The following is a 14985-nucleotide window of genomic DNA, read 5'->3' as shown; positions in this document are numbered from 1 at the left end:
TTTAATTTTGCCAAAAGAGCTTTTTGTATTTCAAAACTTGTATTACTTTTTGCTATATTTTATGTGCGATATTAATAGAATTGCTACACTTCAATTAACAATCACCAGTTAGCAATAGCAAGATCACTTTTGTAATTCCTTTCTTTTCAGTAATTTTGTTTATTTGATTATCTGTCAGAAAATCAGAGATTTCAAGGCAGATAATATTCCTAGTGACACAGATGTAGTTTCCTTCAAATAACAGAGCAAAGTGTGTTTGCATTGACTCATGACATATGGGTTAGCTAAGAGCTAAACATAGAAAGACTGCTTTGAAGTTACATTTTCCTTCTCACTAATATTCTCCACAGCTTCCATGATTTCTATTCTAGACCCCCTTCAGACTCTCATTTTGGGTCAAAAATAAAGATTAGAGAAGGGCATATATGTTGCTTAGCTTCATAATTTTTTCTGACCTTCAGTTCGCAGTGGCAAATCGGAATATTGCACTTCCCTGAGAAGTTTAGTGTTTACTAGAATAGCAATGCACAGCTACCTCACAAAGTCATGAGAGCAAATGAAAGAGACATAACAAGGCAGTGCCTCAAATGACAGGTGCTTTGTCCTGAATGTGCGACAGACTCACCCTTCCACCCTAAACAGTGCCACAGCTGCCCCTTGTACCTCTGTTTCTTCCTTCATGACGAGATCCAGCTTTACAGTGCACTATTCACGTGAATAGCAGTATATATTGCCAGTAATGAGTGCTGGATTTGTGGTTCAGATTTTGTATGGAGTCATCACTCAGTTGGAGGGGAGTAAATGACTCTGGAACCCTGATTCCCTTGCCACAGAAAACCAAAAAAGAAGTCATCCATTCTTCATACTGAGATGACACAGCAGCACAGTGAGTTTCTGGTCATCCCAGGAGCTGATGTGACAGTCTGTTATGATCAGGGGAAGGTGTGAGATGGTACAGAGGAGCTGAGCCATAGGGGTCTGTGATGATCCATCTAAGACAGAAGAGAGAATCGTTCAGCGGGATGGGCAAAATTTTGGGGTTGTTCGGATGGTCTTGAGGGTGAGGCATGATGAAAGTTTTTGGGAGGAGTTCTGCCATCTCTTTCTGAAAAACTCAATAAAAGCAAAAAGACACAAAAATGTAGTCTCTTACTTCCAAATTTCCTTTTGATAATTATGGTGCTAAGGAATAATTCCCTATGCCACGGCAACCTGACAGCTTTTTTCAGTCATATTTCCATGTGTTCAATGTACTTTTTTTCCTTCTGTTCCTCGCATAAGTGCAGTCAATGCAAGCATTCCCAAGGACATTTTGCTACAGTTCAGCAGTGGCAATTGCTGTCTATCCATTTGTGGTCTGGGTACCAGATCACAAAATGGATAGACACTGTATGCTCTTTGTTTTACCACAAGCTCTCTTTACACCATGTGGAGATTTTCCCTTTTAAATGGCATGAGGTACTCCACATTTCTCTTTCAACATTTCACATTCAGTAGCAATATTTTTACAGGATTTTACAAGGCAGAAAGCAAAGATAAATGCTTGAGAGCTTCGTCAGCTGACTGTGAAATGGACTTCCCTTCCCCCTCTCGGGCTGATGTACAGCATCCCGAGTGGTGGCCTGACAGCACAAACAAGGACAGAAATTTCTCATTCACCGTCTCATAGTTAGAGAGTAATTTTTCCTCTGCCTGCACTGCAGTGTGCTATGGAAATGCAGAGCTGCTACAAGGGATGATGGACAGTCCTGCTGTGCGTGTCTAACAGGTGCCACACAGGCAGATTCCACTGGCCGAGTCGGATGCAGCTCTGCAGAGGGTGTCTCCTCACAAGCTGTCATGCAGTTTCTGCTCCTCCCATCAGGGCTTTATAAATCCACAGGCACACATGTAAGTTGCAGGAGGAAAAGAAAGGTGATATCAAAAGATCTTCTATATAAATCACCTCTCCCAAGCAGGTTCACACAACATAGTTTCTGGTGTCATTTACAGAGGTGAAAAGCTGGAGTTCCCCTGTTGATCTCTCCAAAATTATAACTGGATTTACACAGGTGTGAGCAAAAGTCATGCTTCCTTTTTACAGAAATCTATGCTAGAAATCTGGCATATTGTCTTTCTTGATAAAGTGCCAAAAACCGTGGGCACAAAACTGGCAGTGTACCTTAGTTGCCAACAAAAAAATAAAGACAGGAAACAATGATGACAAGTTTAGAAATTATTTTTCCCCCATATTTGAGAGTCAAATGTATTCTTACATCTTGAACTGTAGAGCCATTAAAAAAAACCAAAACCATCATACTATTTTCTTAGCTTTATAGCACACAGAGATGAGGGAGGGAAAAAGGAAACAGTTTTATTTCTTTTCTGCTTTACAGTCTGTCTGAATGCTCTCTGTGTAAAATGCTAAACTTTTTCTGACCTTTCCCACCATGAATTTAAAAAATGTCTCCTCTCTTCTCAATCTTGGATTTATAGCAGAACTTCTAATGTCTGGTTTGTGCATACACAATTAAAAAAATAAGAATTGCTGTTAGTAATCCGTGTAATACCATGTGGGTGAATTTGGGTGAGCATGAAAGCTCCAGTGAACTGTTCACCTCCACAGTAAGTGTAGCAAACAATTCTCTCTAAGTTCACAAACTGAATGCTGTTTTCCCATGAAGAAAAACTCTTTATCATTCAGCCTGAATGTGCCCATTAGGATGGCAAAGGAGTGTGGGTCTAAAAAAAACTTTTTCTGGCATCTGTGGGAGAGAGATTCAGCTGTCCCATGGCAGCACAGGATCCCCTCAGCCTCTGCATTCTCAGCGCTCCCAAGGACTGCATCCATTCAGCCAGAGTCAGGTCTCAGCCACCTCGCTTCAAAGCCAAATAATTCTGAATTTTAAAGCCTGATGAGTTGTTTCAACTTGCTTCAGTGAGCCTGAGATCTGAACCTGGTCTGTTGTGGATGATCTGTCTGAAAGACTCATTACTGTTCCCTCTAAGCTTCAAGGCAGCATCTGGGCTATTGATAGCAATCTTGGAGCCAGAAGTTGTGAAATGCATCATGAAAACCAAGCTGAGAGCGCCTGAGTGAAACAATCACTGGGGACTGTTTTTCAAACTAGGGACTCAAACATCCTACTGTTTGCTTGCATAAACACATGCCATCAGATGGATTGAGGCTAGAAGACCTTGAAGCATGAAGAGTTATCCCTAATTACAATCTTGACCTATCTAATGTAGCTGTGGATTGCCTAATTATCTACATAAATGTTTAATTACTCTCTGAATCCTACTAAGCCACTAGCCTCGGTGAGATTGGTGGCAATGATTCACAAAGGTTACAACTTGCAATTAGATAGCAGTAGGGCACATTCCAGAGGACAGGGACTGACAGCCAGCACCATATAACTCTGTTAGCAAGCCAGCAGGGAATTTCAGCTTTTACTACTGGAGAGGATAAGGTCAGGCTTCATAATCCTTCTGGGTATTTTAACCATAGATCCTTATCTAACACAATCTCTGTATATAGCAGTCACTGTCAAGTTGCTTTGTTTTTGAAAGGTCTGCCATTGTCAGGGTTTTGTGGTTGAGAAAGGACATGCTCTTGGTTTTCCCTTCTAAATGAGTAGGAGTAAAGGGCAGAAATGTCCCTGGATTTCTTGATCAGAGGCACCTTGACCACCTTCTGTTGGGAAAGGTGAAATGGTAAAACAGAAAGGTGCAGAGATAAAACACAGGTGAGTGGTTGTTTGTAAAATTAAAAAGAAACTTAACTAAAAGAACAAAGAATGGCTGCAAACTCTGCTTGACTGATGCCAAATTGCACAGATGTCTCTACAAGAAGGACATAGCAGCTACTCTGATGGACAACAGAGTTCCTGCAGGAGCTGCCCTGGGGAATTCACAGGCAGCTAAAACCTGGCATCACTGCCCTTTGGAAGTCCCTGTTGCCAGATCCATTTCAGGCAGTTCTGGTTTGCCTGGAGCAGAAGGCGCAGAGCTGGCTCAGAATGCTTTGTGCACTTGGGCACTGTGGAGTGATGCACACGGGGCTGCTACACCTGATGTCCCTGTCACCAACCCACCCAGCTCAGAGGGAGAGGGAATAAAGCAGGAGTGCTTTTAGAAACCTTGTCATCATCTGGCTGATGGCTGTCCACCAAAGCCTGGATTCAAAGGATGATGAAACACGCTCAGATCATCTGGGACTCGGGCTTGTCACAGCTGTCTGCCTTTTAGCTTGGAGACGCTGGAACTCACCAGGTGGATACAAGCTCACCGAGCCAGCAGCAACACAACTTCCCTCATTGGACCAATTCCCATTACACTTCACTCTACCAGCAGCCTGATGATTGAAACCACATTCACAGCATAGCAAGCTACATCACAGTTTCATATAGAAAGGAAGTAAATCACGCTTGAATGCCCATATCTGAGCTGTCTTGTATATTCCTTGCCATGCTGTCCCATAAGCCAGAATTTTAAGAAATTGTTACATAAAATTGAACAACAGCTTTTCCCTCATTTTATGACCAAAACAATTAAAAATAATAGTCAAGAAAAAGTTTGTGAGAGGTAAGCATCAGCACTTTGAACAGATATTTCTGTGGAATAACTTTACCTTCTCCTAACTATCCTTTCTGAGCACTTGGACAGATATTGCTCTGAATGCTGTTGCAGAACAGCTTGGCTCTTGGAGCAATTTGGTTTAGCTGCTGCTTGCCATTGTCTCTAAGCCTCCTGCTGTTTTTCTAAACCTCAGTGAAGGTCAACAGTGCATTTGTTTAGTTTCTAATTCTTGCACAACAAATATACAAAACAGAAATCCAGTCTTGTACTCAAGGGAATAAAGGGCTGGGTACAAAAGGTAACTCTCTGAGGCTATTATTCTGTAGATTAATGTCCAGGTGCAACTTACACTTTTCCTGTGCATTATTACTTCTAAAAAAATGAACCCACTTTTGGGGCCTGCTGCTTGAGCCACTGAACAGGTCTGTCTGCAAGGCCAGGGCTGCACGCCCAGGGCTGCCTGGCCAGGCTGTGTGCAGGCCGCAGCAAGCTGCAGCACACGCAGCACTGCAGGACAGAGATGGCACTGCAATCAGCCACCCTCCCTAAGCAGGAGGGGTTGGGCAGGAGGCACTGTAACTCAGCAAGGACTGCAGGAGTGGAACAGGGAGCAAACAGGTGATTTATACGTGCTGAGGACCCCTGCAATGTTGCGGTGTGCTGTAATATCCTGTTTTAAACTTCCGGGTCTTTTCCCCAGGCGTGGCACTACCTCTCTCCCTTCCCCCTCGCCCCCTTGTTGAGTGAATTCTGTCAATCAGGCTTAACATTCTAGCAAGGCGTCATGTGGTTCATCACTTTCAAAGGATGCCCTTCAGGCCTGGGGGTCACTGGCCTGTCTAGGTGTCCCTCGTCCCTTGAGTCCCTGCCCTCCCACCTGGTTGGTGGCTCACCTGTCCCTTCCCCTCCCCCTGGAGCTTAAAAGGTCAATCAGAGCATGCGGTCGGGATTCTGTTGGAGCTGTTACCAAGATTCAGACCCCTGTGACCGTGGAATAAAGCTCTAATATTAACCCTCAGGCAGAATCCATCTCCTTCCTCCTCACCATTAGCCTGAAGCCTTCTCACCTGAGGTAAACGGGGTTCCTAACAAGCCTGGACTTGTTCAGTGCCCAGCTGCAGCATCCAGCAAGCTAAAGGTGTCTCTGGGTTGATACACCACAGTTACCACCTTTGGCCCAGCAGCGAGGGTCAGACTGGCCCAGGCACAATCTAACTGGTAATATTGGGATTCATATTCCAATACTGCAGGAACTGGGAGCAGGAGAACAAGCTGTTACTCGGTGTGCCCGGGCCGCTGAAGCCTTGCCACTGAACTTTCAGCTTTCGGCTCTCTCCCAGCCTTTAGTGAGGACACTGCCTGCAGCTCTGGGCCATTTACAAAGTCTGACCACAGGGTAGGAATCTCCCTTCTCCTCTTTCCACCCTGACATATGGCAGTTGTATTTGCTCCCATTTCACCCCAGCCTTCCAAATGTGGAAAAACTGAGATGTGGAGAGGCTGAACATGGTGCTTAAGAGTGAGGGGAACACTGAAGGTGAAGACAGAACCAGAAAGAGACCACAGTCTCTAGAATACCTCATGAATACACCTTTTGTTGTTTCAGCTTAGAAACTGGCACAGTTGGCACCATTACTTTGTTCCCATGGCATTTCATCATTAGAATAAGTGCAGCTTTGGACAAGATGAGTGGAAAATTACTTAAAGAGTCAGTGATGAACTAACATATTCAAAATCTTCTCTTGTTCAAGGCTCAGAAGCATTCTCCCTGCAAATTTGTTTGAAGATCTAGCTCAAGAGCAAAGACTCTGATGATAATGAGACATCTGACTCTTGTGGTGGGTCAAAGAACAGACCTGTTGTATCAAACTTGAATGCAGTTTGACTAGCCCATTATTTTGCTCTGCTGTTTTATCATGTTGCCTGAAGCTTTGCGTCAGTTCCACCTTGTTCACTTATCTTTCTGTTTCTTGACCTGCTAAAATGAAATGCAGAACACATGTAAAAAAGTTTAACAAATGTAAAATATTAAATGGCGAATCATTAGGCATTGCTGGAAATTCAACAGGGAAACCTTCCATAAAATGTCACTCAACACATTCAAAAGTATATCAAACACTTTCTGTACTAGAGAGTTAGTGTTCCTCATGAAAAATCAGCCTCTTCTTCCTTCTTCCAAAATAGACAGAACATTACAGATTATGGTCGAGAAAAAATTAAGAGACTTGGGGTTTTTTCCAGCTGGAAAAATGAAAAATTTATTCATGTGTAACAAGGAAAGAGGAACCAGGAAGCCTGTATGACATGAAGGTTCACCTTTGTGCTACTCCTAATTGGTTAGTTAATTTTTAGAACTCCAAAGATTTCAAACAATGTTTGTCCTCTGGGCACCTGGGTGTCTCATAACTGTTAGTCTGGGGCTTACATAGAGATGAGATTTTCAAAGTGGCAGGAAGAATTTGAATACCTCGTTTGGTTACTTCAAGGTCTACTAGTATTAAAAGATTTATCCTAAGTGTTTAAAGCTAGACACTCATAGTATGTTAAATTTCATTATAATGGTAAGCTTATTGATTTCTATTTTTCTTTTCATAATCAAGGTGTTTATTTAGAAGGTTAATGATGGATTTGTAACTGAGATTCTCAACATGAGTGCTTTGTTTGTACTCTATCTCTGATAATTAAGGGTTAACAATTAAATAGGCCTTGGTTAACTGAGAAACAACTCCTGGACAAAGTATAGATACAGAACAAATTATATGTTTATGTTTGTGATATGTATCAATGAGTAAATTGCAATTTACTAGTTATAGATGACCTTTTACAAAACTTAAGCCTTAACCTAGTTTCTCAGTTTTGCTTCTCTATCATCTGGAATTACATTCCTCTTAGTCATTTTATCTGCCCCCCAGCCTTCTTTTTGTATCTAGGAAATCAAAATCACAGTATCACTTAAACATCTGGGAGATCAGGTGATCCAAGCTCAAAGAAATGTCACATTATGAAATGCATTGTCTGCTCGGTGTCTTCAATCACGTGTAAGGTTTAGTACAAGTTGCTAAGTATGCAATGTCCATGTTCCCTGACTTTAAGAAATTGGAAGGACAAATCATTTAACCAGCATGCTTAATTTTCTTCAGGGAAACCTTAAGGAATGGAAATGGTGAATTTGTCTTAGTCTGACATTATCATTCCATATGGCTCAACCAGCAAGAAGTATTACAAGTTCGTTTAATTCTGACACTGGTATTATCTTTAAAGAAGAACATCCCGTGGTGAAGTGTTGCACTTTGTTCTGCCTGATATAAATAACTATATTAGCTTAATATGATTAAGCTAATGAGACTCTGAACCTCATCCAAAAATTCTGTCATTAAATCACATTTACTACTGATGAATTAATTACTGAAATACAAATCACCTTTTAAGCAGGATGCCTGCCAGGGTTGCTCCAAAAATTCAAACATCCAAGCATTTTCTCTGTGGTTGGTCCAGCTTATATGTCCAAGAAGGGTATAGAGGAACAAATATGCTGCTGATGTGTTCTCTGGCACTGAACCTCAGAAGCCAGAGAGCATAATTTAGCACAGGGAAGGAAAAGGGTAGGGTGGGTATTTACCAGCATCTTTAGCTCAAGGGCCTGCTGTTTGCCATTCTTCCTGCCTGTTTATAACCTCTTTTTGGTTATATTTAGGACGAAAAAGGAGAGGAATATTTGGCACAATTTTGTGAACAGCAGAATATAATTCTGGATGTATTTAGGGAACTATAGATCATAATGGATTTTTTTCATGAGACATTTGTGAAGAGTTCACAAAAAACTTACAAGAAAACTCTAAGAATCACAACTGGAGCCCTGGAAACCTGGTTAGCCTCATTCTCTGATATTTAAAGAGGTTCCAATTCCTTTCTGATTTACTTAACTTCAATTGAAATTGAGAGATTAATCAAATTCAAGCTGATGTGAAGCAAAATTATTACATAGTGAGGCTTCTCCTGACATCACTGTGTTCACAACATAAACTGTCCCTCCATTTTTCAACAAGCCTGTAGCTCCTTTTTCAGCTCAGGCATCCAGTCTCAACACCACAATACCTCCAGTCAAATTGGTCTCAAAACTGATAATGCTGTTTTATTGTTATTTTTAATAACCCTGAGATTTTCTCAGTGGATCAGAGCATTGAGCTAATAACAACCAGGTTGTGAGTTTGATCCCAGTGTGGGTCAGTCACCTAAGAGTTGCACTTGGTGATTCTTGTGAGTCCTTTCCAACTCAGAATGTTCTGTGATCTGTGATCCCAATTTTTTTTTTTCTCTTGATTCAGCCCAAACCTTTGAGTTTGAGCACAGTTTGTGTCTCCACAAGGATACTGAGTTCAATTCAGCCAGGAGAGAGACTAAGCCTGATCTGCACAAGCTCCCATCAGGGTTGCAAAAACTTGAGTTGTTAATCTACAACCACTTTGTTGTATGATGACCACTTTTAATTATTTTGCGGTCTCTTTTAAAACTCCCCTCTACGTGACTGGCCTGAGAAGCAAGTTTATCATGGGATGTGCGTTTGCTAAGGATTGCTATCCTGATTTTGCATAGGCATCATGAGAAGCTATATGGACTTTGCTCAGAGACAGGCTTGATAATCTTTTTGTGCTCTCCAGGAGAATCAGGTTTCTCAAGAAAAATGGGAAGTGGACAAGTTTCAGCCTTATCAGGATGTTCACAATCTCATGAAATATTGTTGAGCTGACTATGGACTAGATTAGGAAAATCTTCACAAGCCAACTTTAAAGGTTTCCTGGTAAATATGTATCAGTTTCTGTTTAATTATTTAGTCAGGCTGTTATATGGATATGTAAAACCTTTAATCCATTAGTATCAACCAAGTCCCATCTGCATTTTTTTGTCTGCTAAGTGTTTGCTTTTGTTTAAGCCATCAAGTACATTTAGTGGTATGGTAGAAGGGCTAAAAGAGCTACGAGAGGCTTGATATTATGTACTGCAGTGCTTTTCACATCATTGCATTAGGCAGCAATGAGAGACCCGAGTCTGTTGTTGCTTTGTTTGGCATCAAAGAGCAGACACACGAGCCAGACACACCTCCAGCACACATGGCATTGTGTGGGTGCGTGGCATGGACAGGAGGCCAGGCCTGGGTGTGCAAATGCCTCGTGCCATGCGTGTGCCATGCAGCAGAGCCAGGGAACTGTGTGTGCTCACTGTGCACAGTGCCATTGCAGCTCCACCGCACACAGGCTGCAAAAACTGCCCTTATTGAGAAAACAGGCCCTGGCCAGCACTGTGGTGCCATCACCAGTGCATTCAGGAAGAGCAATAGGTTTGTTCCTCAGTACTTGAGCAGCTCTAACAGCAAAACAGACAGGATCATGGAGTGTGCACCCGATTTACTGTCTGGCTAATCCATGGGGATGTGAAGGTACATCATCATCAGTCAGAAAGCACTTATGGGGACAGTATGTCTGTGCAATGCCATGTATGTAATTAATTTACACTGTAGGGCAGAGTGTGGACCAGTTACTGTCACCAGATGAATGCAGCTGCTAAAATGAACCCTGTGGTTGGGCGGGGACTTTGGTCAGGGATTCACCATCTCCTTCAAGTCGTGTGTGACAATGTCTTTATCTCTTTTTTGTTGTTATCTTAGGGACTGCAAAGGCCAAAACTGTCTGAATATTTGAAATCCAGCATTTTATTTCCATGCTAAGAGTTACACAAACAACAGCCGCTTTAAAATACACATTCAAGTATAAAACATCGTTTTGCATATAATTACATATGTACTTAGTGATATATAAATGTAAATTCAGTAATTGCATATGCAAATATGCAGAGCTGTGATCAGCACTGAGAGATGTCTGGAATGTGTCTGACACTAAATTGCTGGGCCAGGGAATTTTGAATTGGGCTGATCTTAATATTCTTCCAATTATGTGTATAATCATTACCTGACAAATCTCATGTACAGGGTGTGTTTAACTGTGATCTCTAACTCCTATTCAACAATCTTTTTTATCCTCTCTTCTTTATTTCTGCTGGATTTTTTGTGTAGCTTTGGTTTTTTCCCCACATTTCTCTTTTACTTTTATAAAGCAATTCTTTAGAAGAAAACAAAGTCCAGAGTTTCTGGACCTGAAGACCTATATTTAGATTTCCGTAATCAGATTTATGGTACCTAAACAAATACCTCATCATCAAAGTTGTTGAGAACCCATAATTATCATCAACTTCATCGTGTATCTTGTTTCCACAAATCAAGAGCTACACAGGCTGGTTTCCAAAATATGCAACCAGTGATGGTCTGTTTTTAAAAATATGCTCTTTTGTGGCTTGTCTGTAAAACTGGTGGCAAGTATAGAATAGAGGAATTCCTAGCTTCCAGGCCCATTCTTGATCCTTTCACTGTTATAGATGGTTACAAAAGCACAGATCATTCTTTCATTGAAATTCAATCTTGTTTTAAGAGGAAATTCATTGGTCTTCTAGGGCTTAAGGTAGCTGTACAGTGAGCCCATGGACCAAACATTTTATAATAGCACAAGAATCTACAAACCCACAAGCAGTCTGAGATTGATTCCTTGCTACATGACTCTGCAAATTCTTAAATATGTAATTTATCATCACTGAATTAGTCTAGCAATCTGCACCTTTTTCTGTTTTTCAGGAAAGACTCTTTGTATGTCAGTACCAAACAGAAGTGGAGAAAGAAAATGACTGCTGAGGACTGTTACAAAACACCTACCCACTGTGTAAACTTGCAAGAAAATGCAACTGTTTTTTTTAATATTTTCTCACTGTTATTAAAATGGTTTTGACTGTGGGAAGAGATGCTGAATGGTCACAGTGGATCACCCTAGAGGCATGATTTTCAGGTATGTATGCAGCTCATTATTGAGCTTTCCTTGTTCAATGTGCTAGCCTGTTCCACCACTTCCTCTCTAGAGCCATCTGCATGCTGCTGTTCATTAAAGCTGTGGTCAATCAATTCCCTGTAAGGAGAGGGCTCAAGCTTTCTTTTATCCAAAGCTTTGCAGAAGGAGGCATAGGAGCAGAGTCAGAAAAGTTAAGACTTTTTAGCTTCCATAGCTGCTAGACATGGCAAGATGAAAGCCTGCAGAAAATACTGCCTGAGACAATTATGTGAGGTTTGAGAAAGAAAGAGTATTAATTTGACACCAGGAAATGCTTCAAAAAGAGCCTTTTCCTCATGGTGTAAATTGAGGGGATAGAATCCACTAATAGATCTTTTGCTAATGAAAAAGACTTTTTATCTAGATTCCAAGCTTTATTTTGTCACTGCTTTGACAGTCTGTGATGTCTATAAGTGCTTTTCTGATATTCTCATGTATTGAATGAAGCTGACGTTCATTAACTAGCTTTTGGCTTTTGAGTTTGCTTCCAGCTTAATTAATGTATTTAGGCAGTTAGGAGCTACATTTACATGAAAATGAGAGTATAACCAGCAGAACATCTACTGATCTTTTCTTGTGTATATATAGAAATATACTTGGGAATGAACATGGTCAGTTGAAAAATCCAAGCAAAAATTTCTATATTTAGCGTAAAATAAAGAGAACAAATACATATAAAATACAAATCGTTGAACAAGTCGCTTGAAGAAATGTGGCAGGGATAGACCGTGTGAGAAAGAGTTTTCCTTTGTTTTCTTTTTGTGCCACTTGGATTATACGTTTCAGTACTGTAATGCTTTTCCAGCTTGTAGTTAATTAGCTATGGTTGGTCAGAAGATACCAGAAAAGTGCTTTGTACAGTGTCACCATGTCGTCAGAGGTAGCATAGGGCCAAAACTTGCTAAAAGCCCTGGAATCAGCCTGCAAATGCTGATAAACTTTCTCAGAAAGGGATTATGTGTCAGATACAGCACAGAATCACAAAATTATATTGCTATGCAGGGTGCATAGTGCAGCAATATGGGAAAGGGTTTGGAGCCTATGCATGATGGTGGCACACTGGTTTATGTGGGTGTTTATCACTAAAAGGGTTGTCAGAGCCTCTCACCAACAGGAGGAAAGAAATAGATCACAGAGACCACACACAGACCAAGCTGGCATAAGGAATAGGGTAATTTTTCAAGCCTTTCTCCACATCTACTTTAGATTATTCATACATCCATTTAATCTGTTTTTTTGCTGCCTTATATTAGTGAATAATTTGCTTTAATGAAGAGCTATTCAATGTCTAAAAATAAACCGAGCTTGACAGCCCTAAACTGAGGGACAATACTAGGGAAGTTTTTTTTCAGAAAATGGGGTGCTGTGTAAAATAAGGGATTTTTAATGAATTACTCTTAAAATTAGGATCTGCAGGCTCAAGCAATTTCACATCACAGGCTTAGCCTGCTATGTAAACAATTTTTATATCAAAATATGTACCTTCAAAGGCATGAGACATTTCTGGTTGTGTAGAGATGAAATGCATCTTTTGACATAAATAATTTGGAGAAGACATTCTATAAATAAAAATGGGCAAGGAAACATTTCTGTTTTGCTGAGATGTAATAAAATGATCATGAAAAATTTATTCGGATTCATAAAAAAGATTTGGCCCAAACCAATCCTGTTAGGTCAGGTGAAGGGGAAGGTCTTTATTGTCCTCAGAATAGAAGGAGTTATTCACTTGCTGATTTATTTCATTCCTCTCTGTCTCTCCCCTTTACCTGTATTTTCTGAGGCGGAATGGCACTGTGCTGAGCAGTGGAAGGTTTGGCTGTGGCTTTGGCTGCCTTGGCTGGTTCCATGAACCCTCTCAGCGCTGCACAGGTGTCCGTGTGGTGTCCCCTGCAGCCACGCAGCCCTCAAGGTGCTCGGTGCAGTGTGAAGGTGCAGTGTCCTGGCTGCTCCCAAAGTCAGGTGCTCTGTGAGGATTCTCATGCCCTCACCTACTAAGGCAGCTGTAGAAGTTTAGAAGGGAATAAACAGCCCAAGGGCAGCAGGGCTTTTGGTGACTATCTCTCCTAACTGTACAGCACAACACTCCTATTTGCAAAGAGGTCTCATTTCCAGCCTGTGTCTCAAAGCAGCCAAGATTTTGGGGTTTGACTTTTCTCCAACAAAAGTAACCACTCATGACACCACATTCATATCACAAGTTTTATAACCCTTCCTGGTCATGTAACTTCAGCTGTGGTTTAAAGCTGCGAAGGTCATTTGTACAAACTGAGTCAGGAACCACTCAGGGAAACTTTGCATGACCTTCTGCCAACGTGACTCATGTCTGTGCTGGGAGGGGACCCTCAGTGAAAAACAGCTTTGAATTTTAGCTTCTGTGTAGAGACTCTTGGGTGTTAAAATTGCAATACTTTCGCGTCATAGATCAATGGTTCCTCTGCTCTGCCATCACATGACCAGAAGGTTTCAGTAAAAGCTGTAAAAATAAATATTTAGAGACTTGTAACAAACTCTTTAGCAAAGATATGAGACTGGAGAAAATATTTGGGTTTTTTTTTTATATTCAGAGGCACAGAAAATAAGATTTGGCTTCTATCTCCTACCTATCTTTCAATAGCATTTGACACTTAAATATTGGTGTTGATCAGAATTTCCGTAACTGATAGTAACAGGCAAGGTAGTTTAATAATCCTAGGTGAGGAGAAAGTGCTATGGAACAGTGAGGATTTTTTAATATGTAAATAACTGTTAGATTTATTTTCCTGCCACCTCTTAGGTGTTTTGCTGAAGTCAGGCAAATATTTTGATAACCCTTAAAAGATTTAAAATTAAACTACTGAATTCTCTCATAAAATCCTCTAAAACTCAGACTAAACAAGCAGAATTTCATGACCACATGCATATAGATGTGATTGATGAGGTAAGATGGTAGGTCACAGGAAGTTCAGATCAGTCATTCAGGTTCCTCATCTGGCAAGGCTAATGCCCTGGTCTAAAGTACAGAGAAGTTTAATGCCAGCTTTGCCCCTAGGAAGAGGCCAAAAGGTCTGGTACTGAGACAACATTTCAGCTTGGACAGTGATCTAGAACACCTTTAAAACAGAGCTGTGAGATTGTGGGTGGGTGCACAGAAAACACAGATAAATACACATTTACTGTGCTTGATGAAAATCATTACAAGAAAAAAAAACCCTGTCTGCTAGCTGGACAATAAAATTTAGTTTTCTTGCTTTCCCCTGAGTAAGAAAGTAATGCAATTTTTCTAAAAACTGTTTCATTAAAATCTAATGGCTTTATGGTTGAGAAAACAGAAAAAGGGTTCGTTTCCTTATGTCTTTAGTGGTTAACCTGTCCTTTGGGTCCCAGAAGAGATCCAACCCCCTAAATTCCTGAAAAATGCATGAATTCTTTATCCTGTTAGTAAAGTTTAGACCATCGCATTAGGCAACACAGCATGAACTTAGGCTAATTGTGTCCTGAAATGCCCATGAACTTCCCAAAGGTG

This window comes from Melospiza georgiana, chromosome Z (genome assembly GCF_028018845.1).
Source record: "Melospiza georgiana isolate bMelGeo1 chromosome Z, bMelGeo1.pri, whole genome shotgun sequence".
NCBI lineage: Eukaryota > Metazoa > Chordata > Aves > Passeriformes > Passerellidae > Melospiza > Melospiza georgiana.
This window is presented reverse-complemented; position numbering follows the sequence as displayed.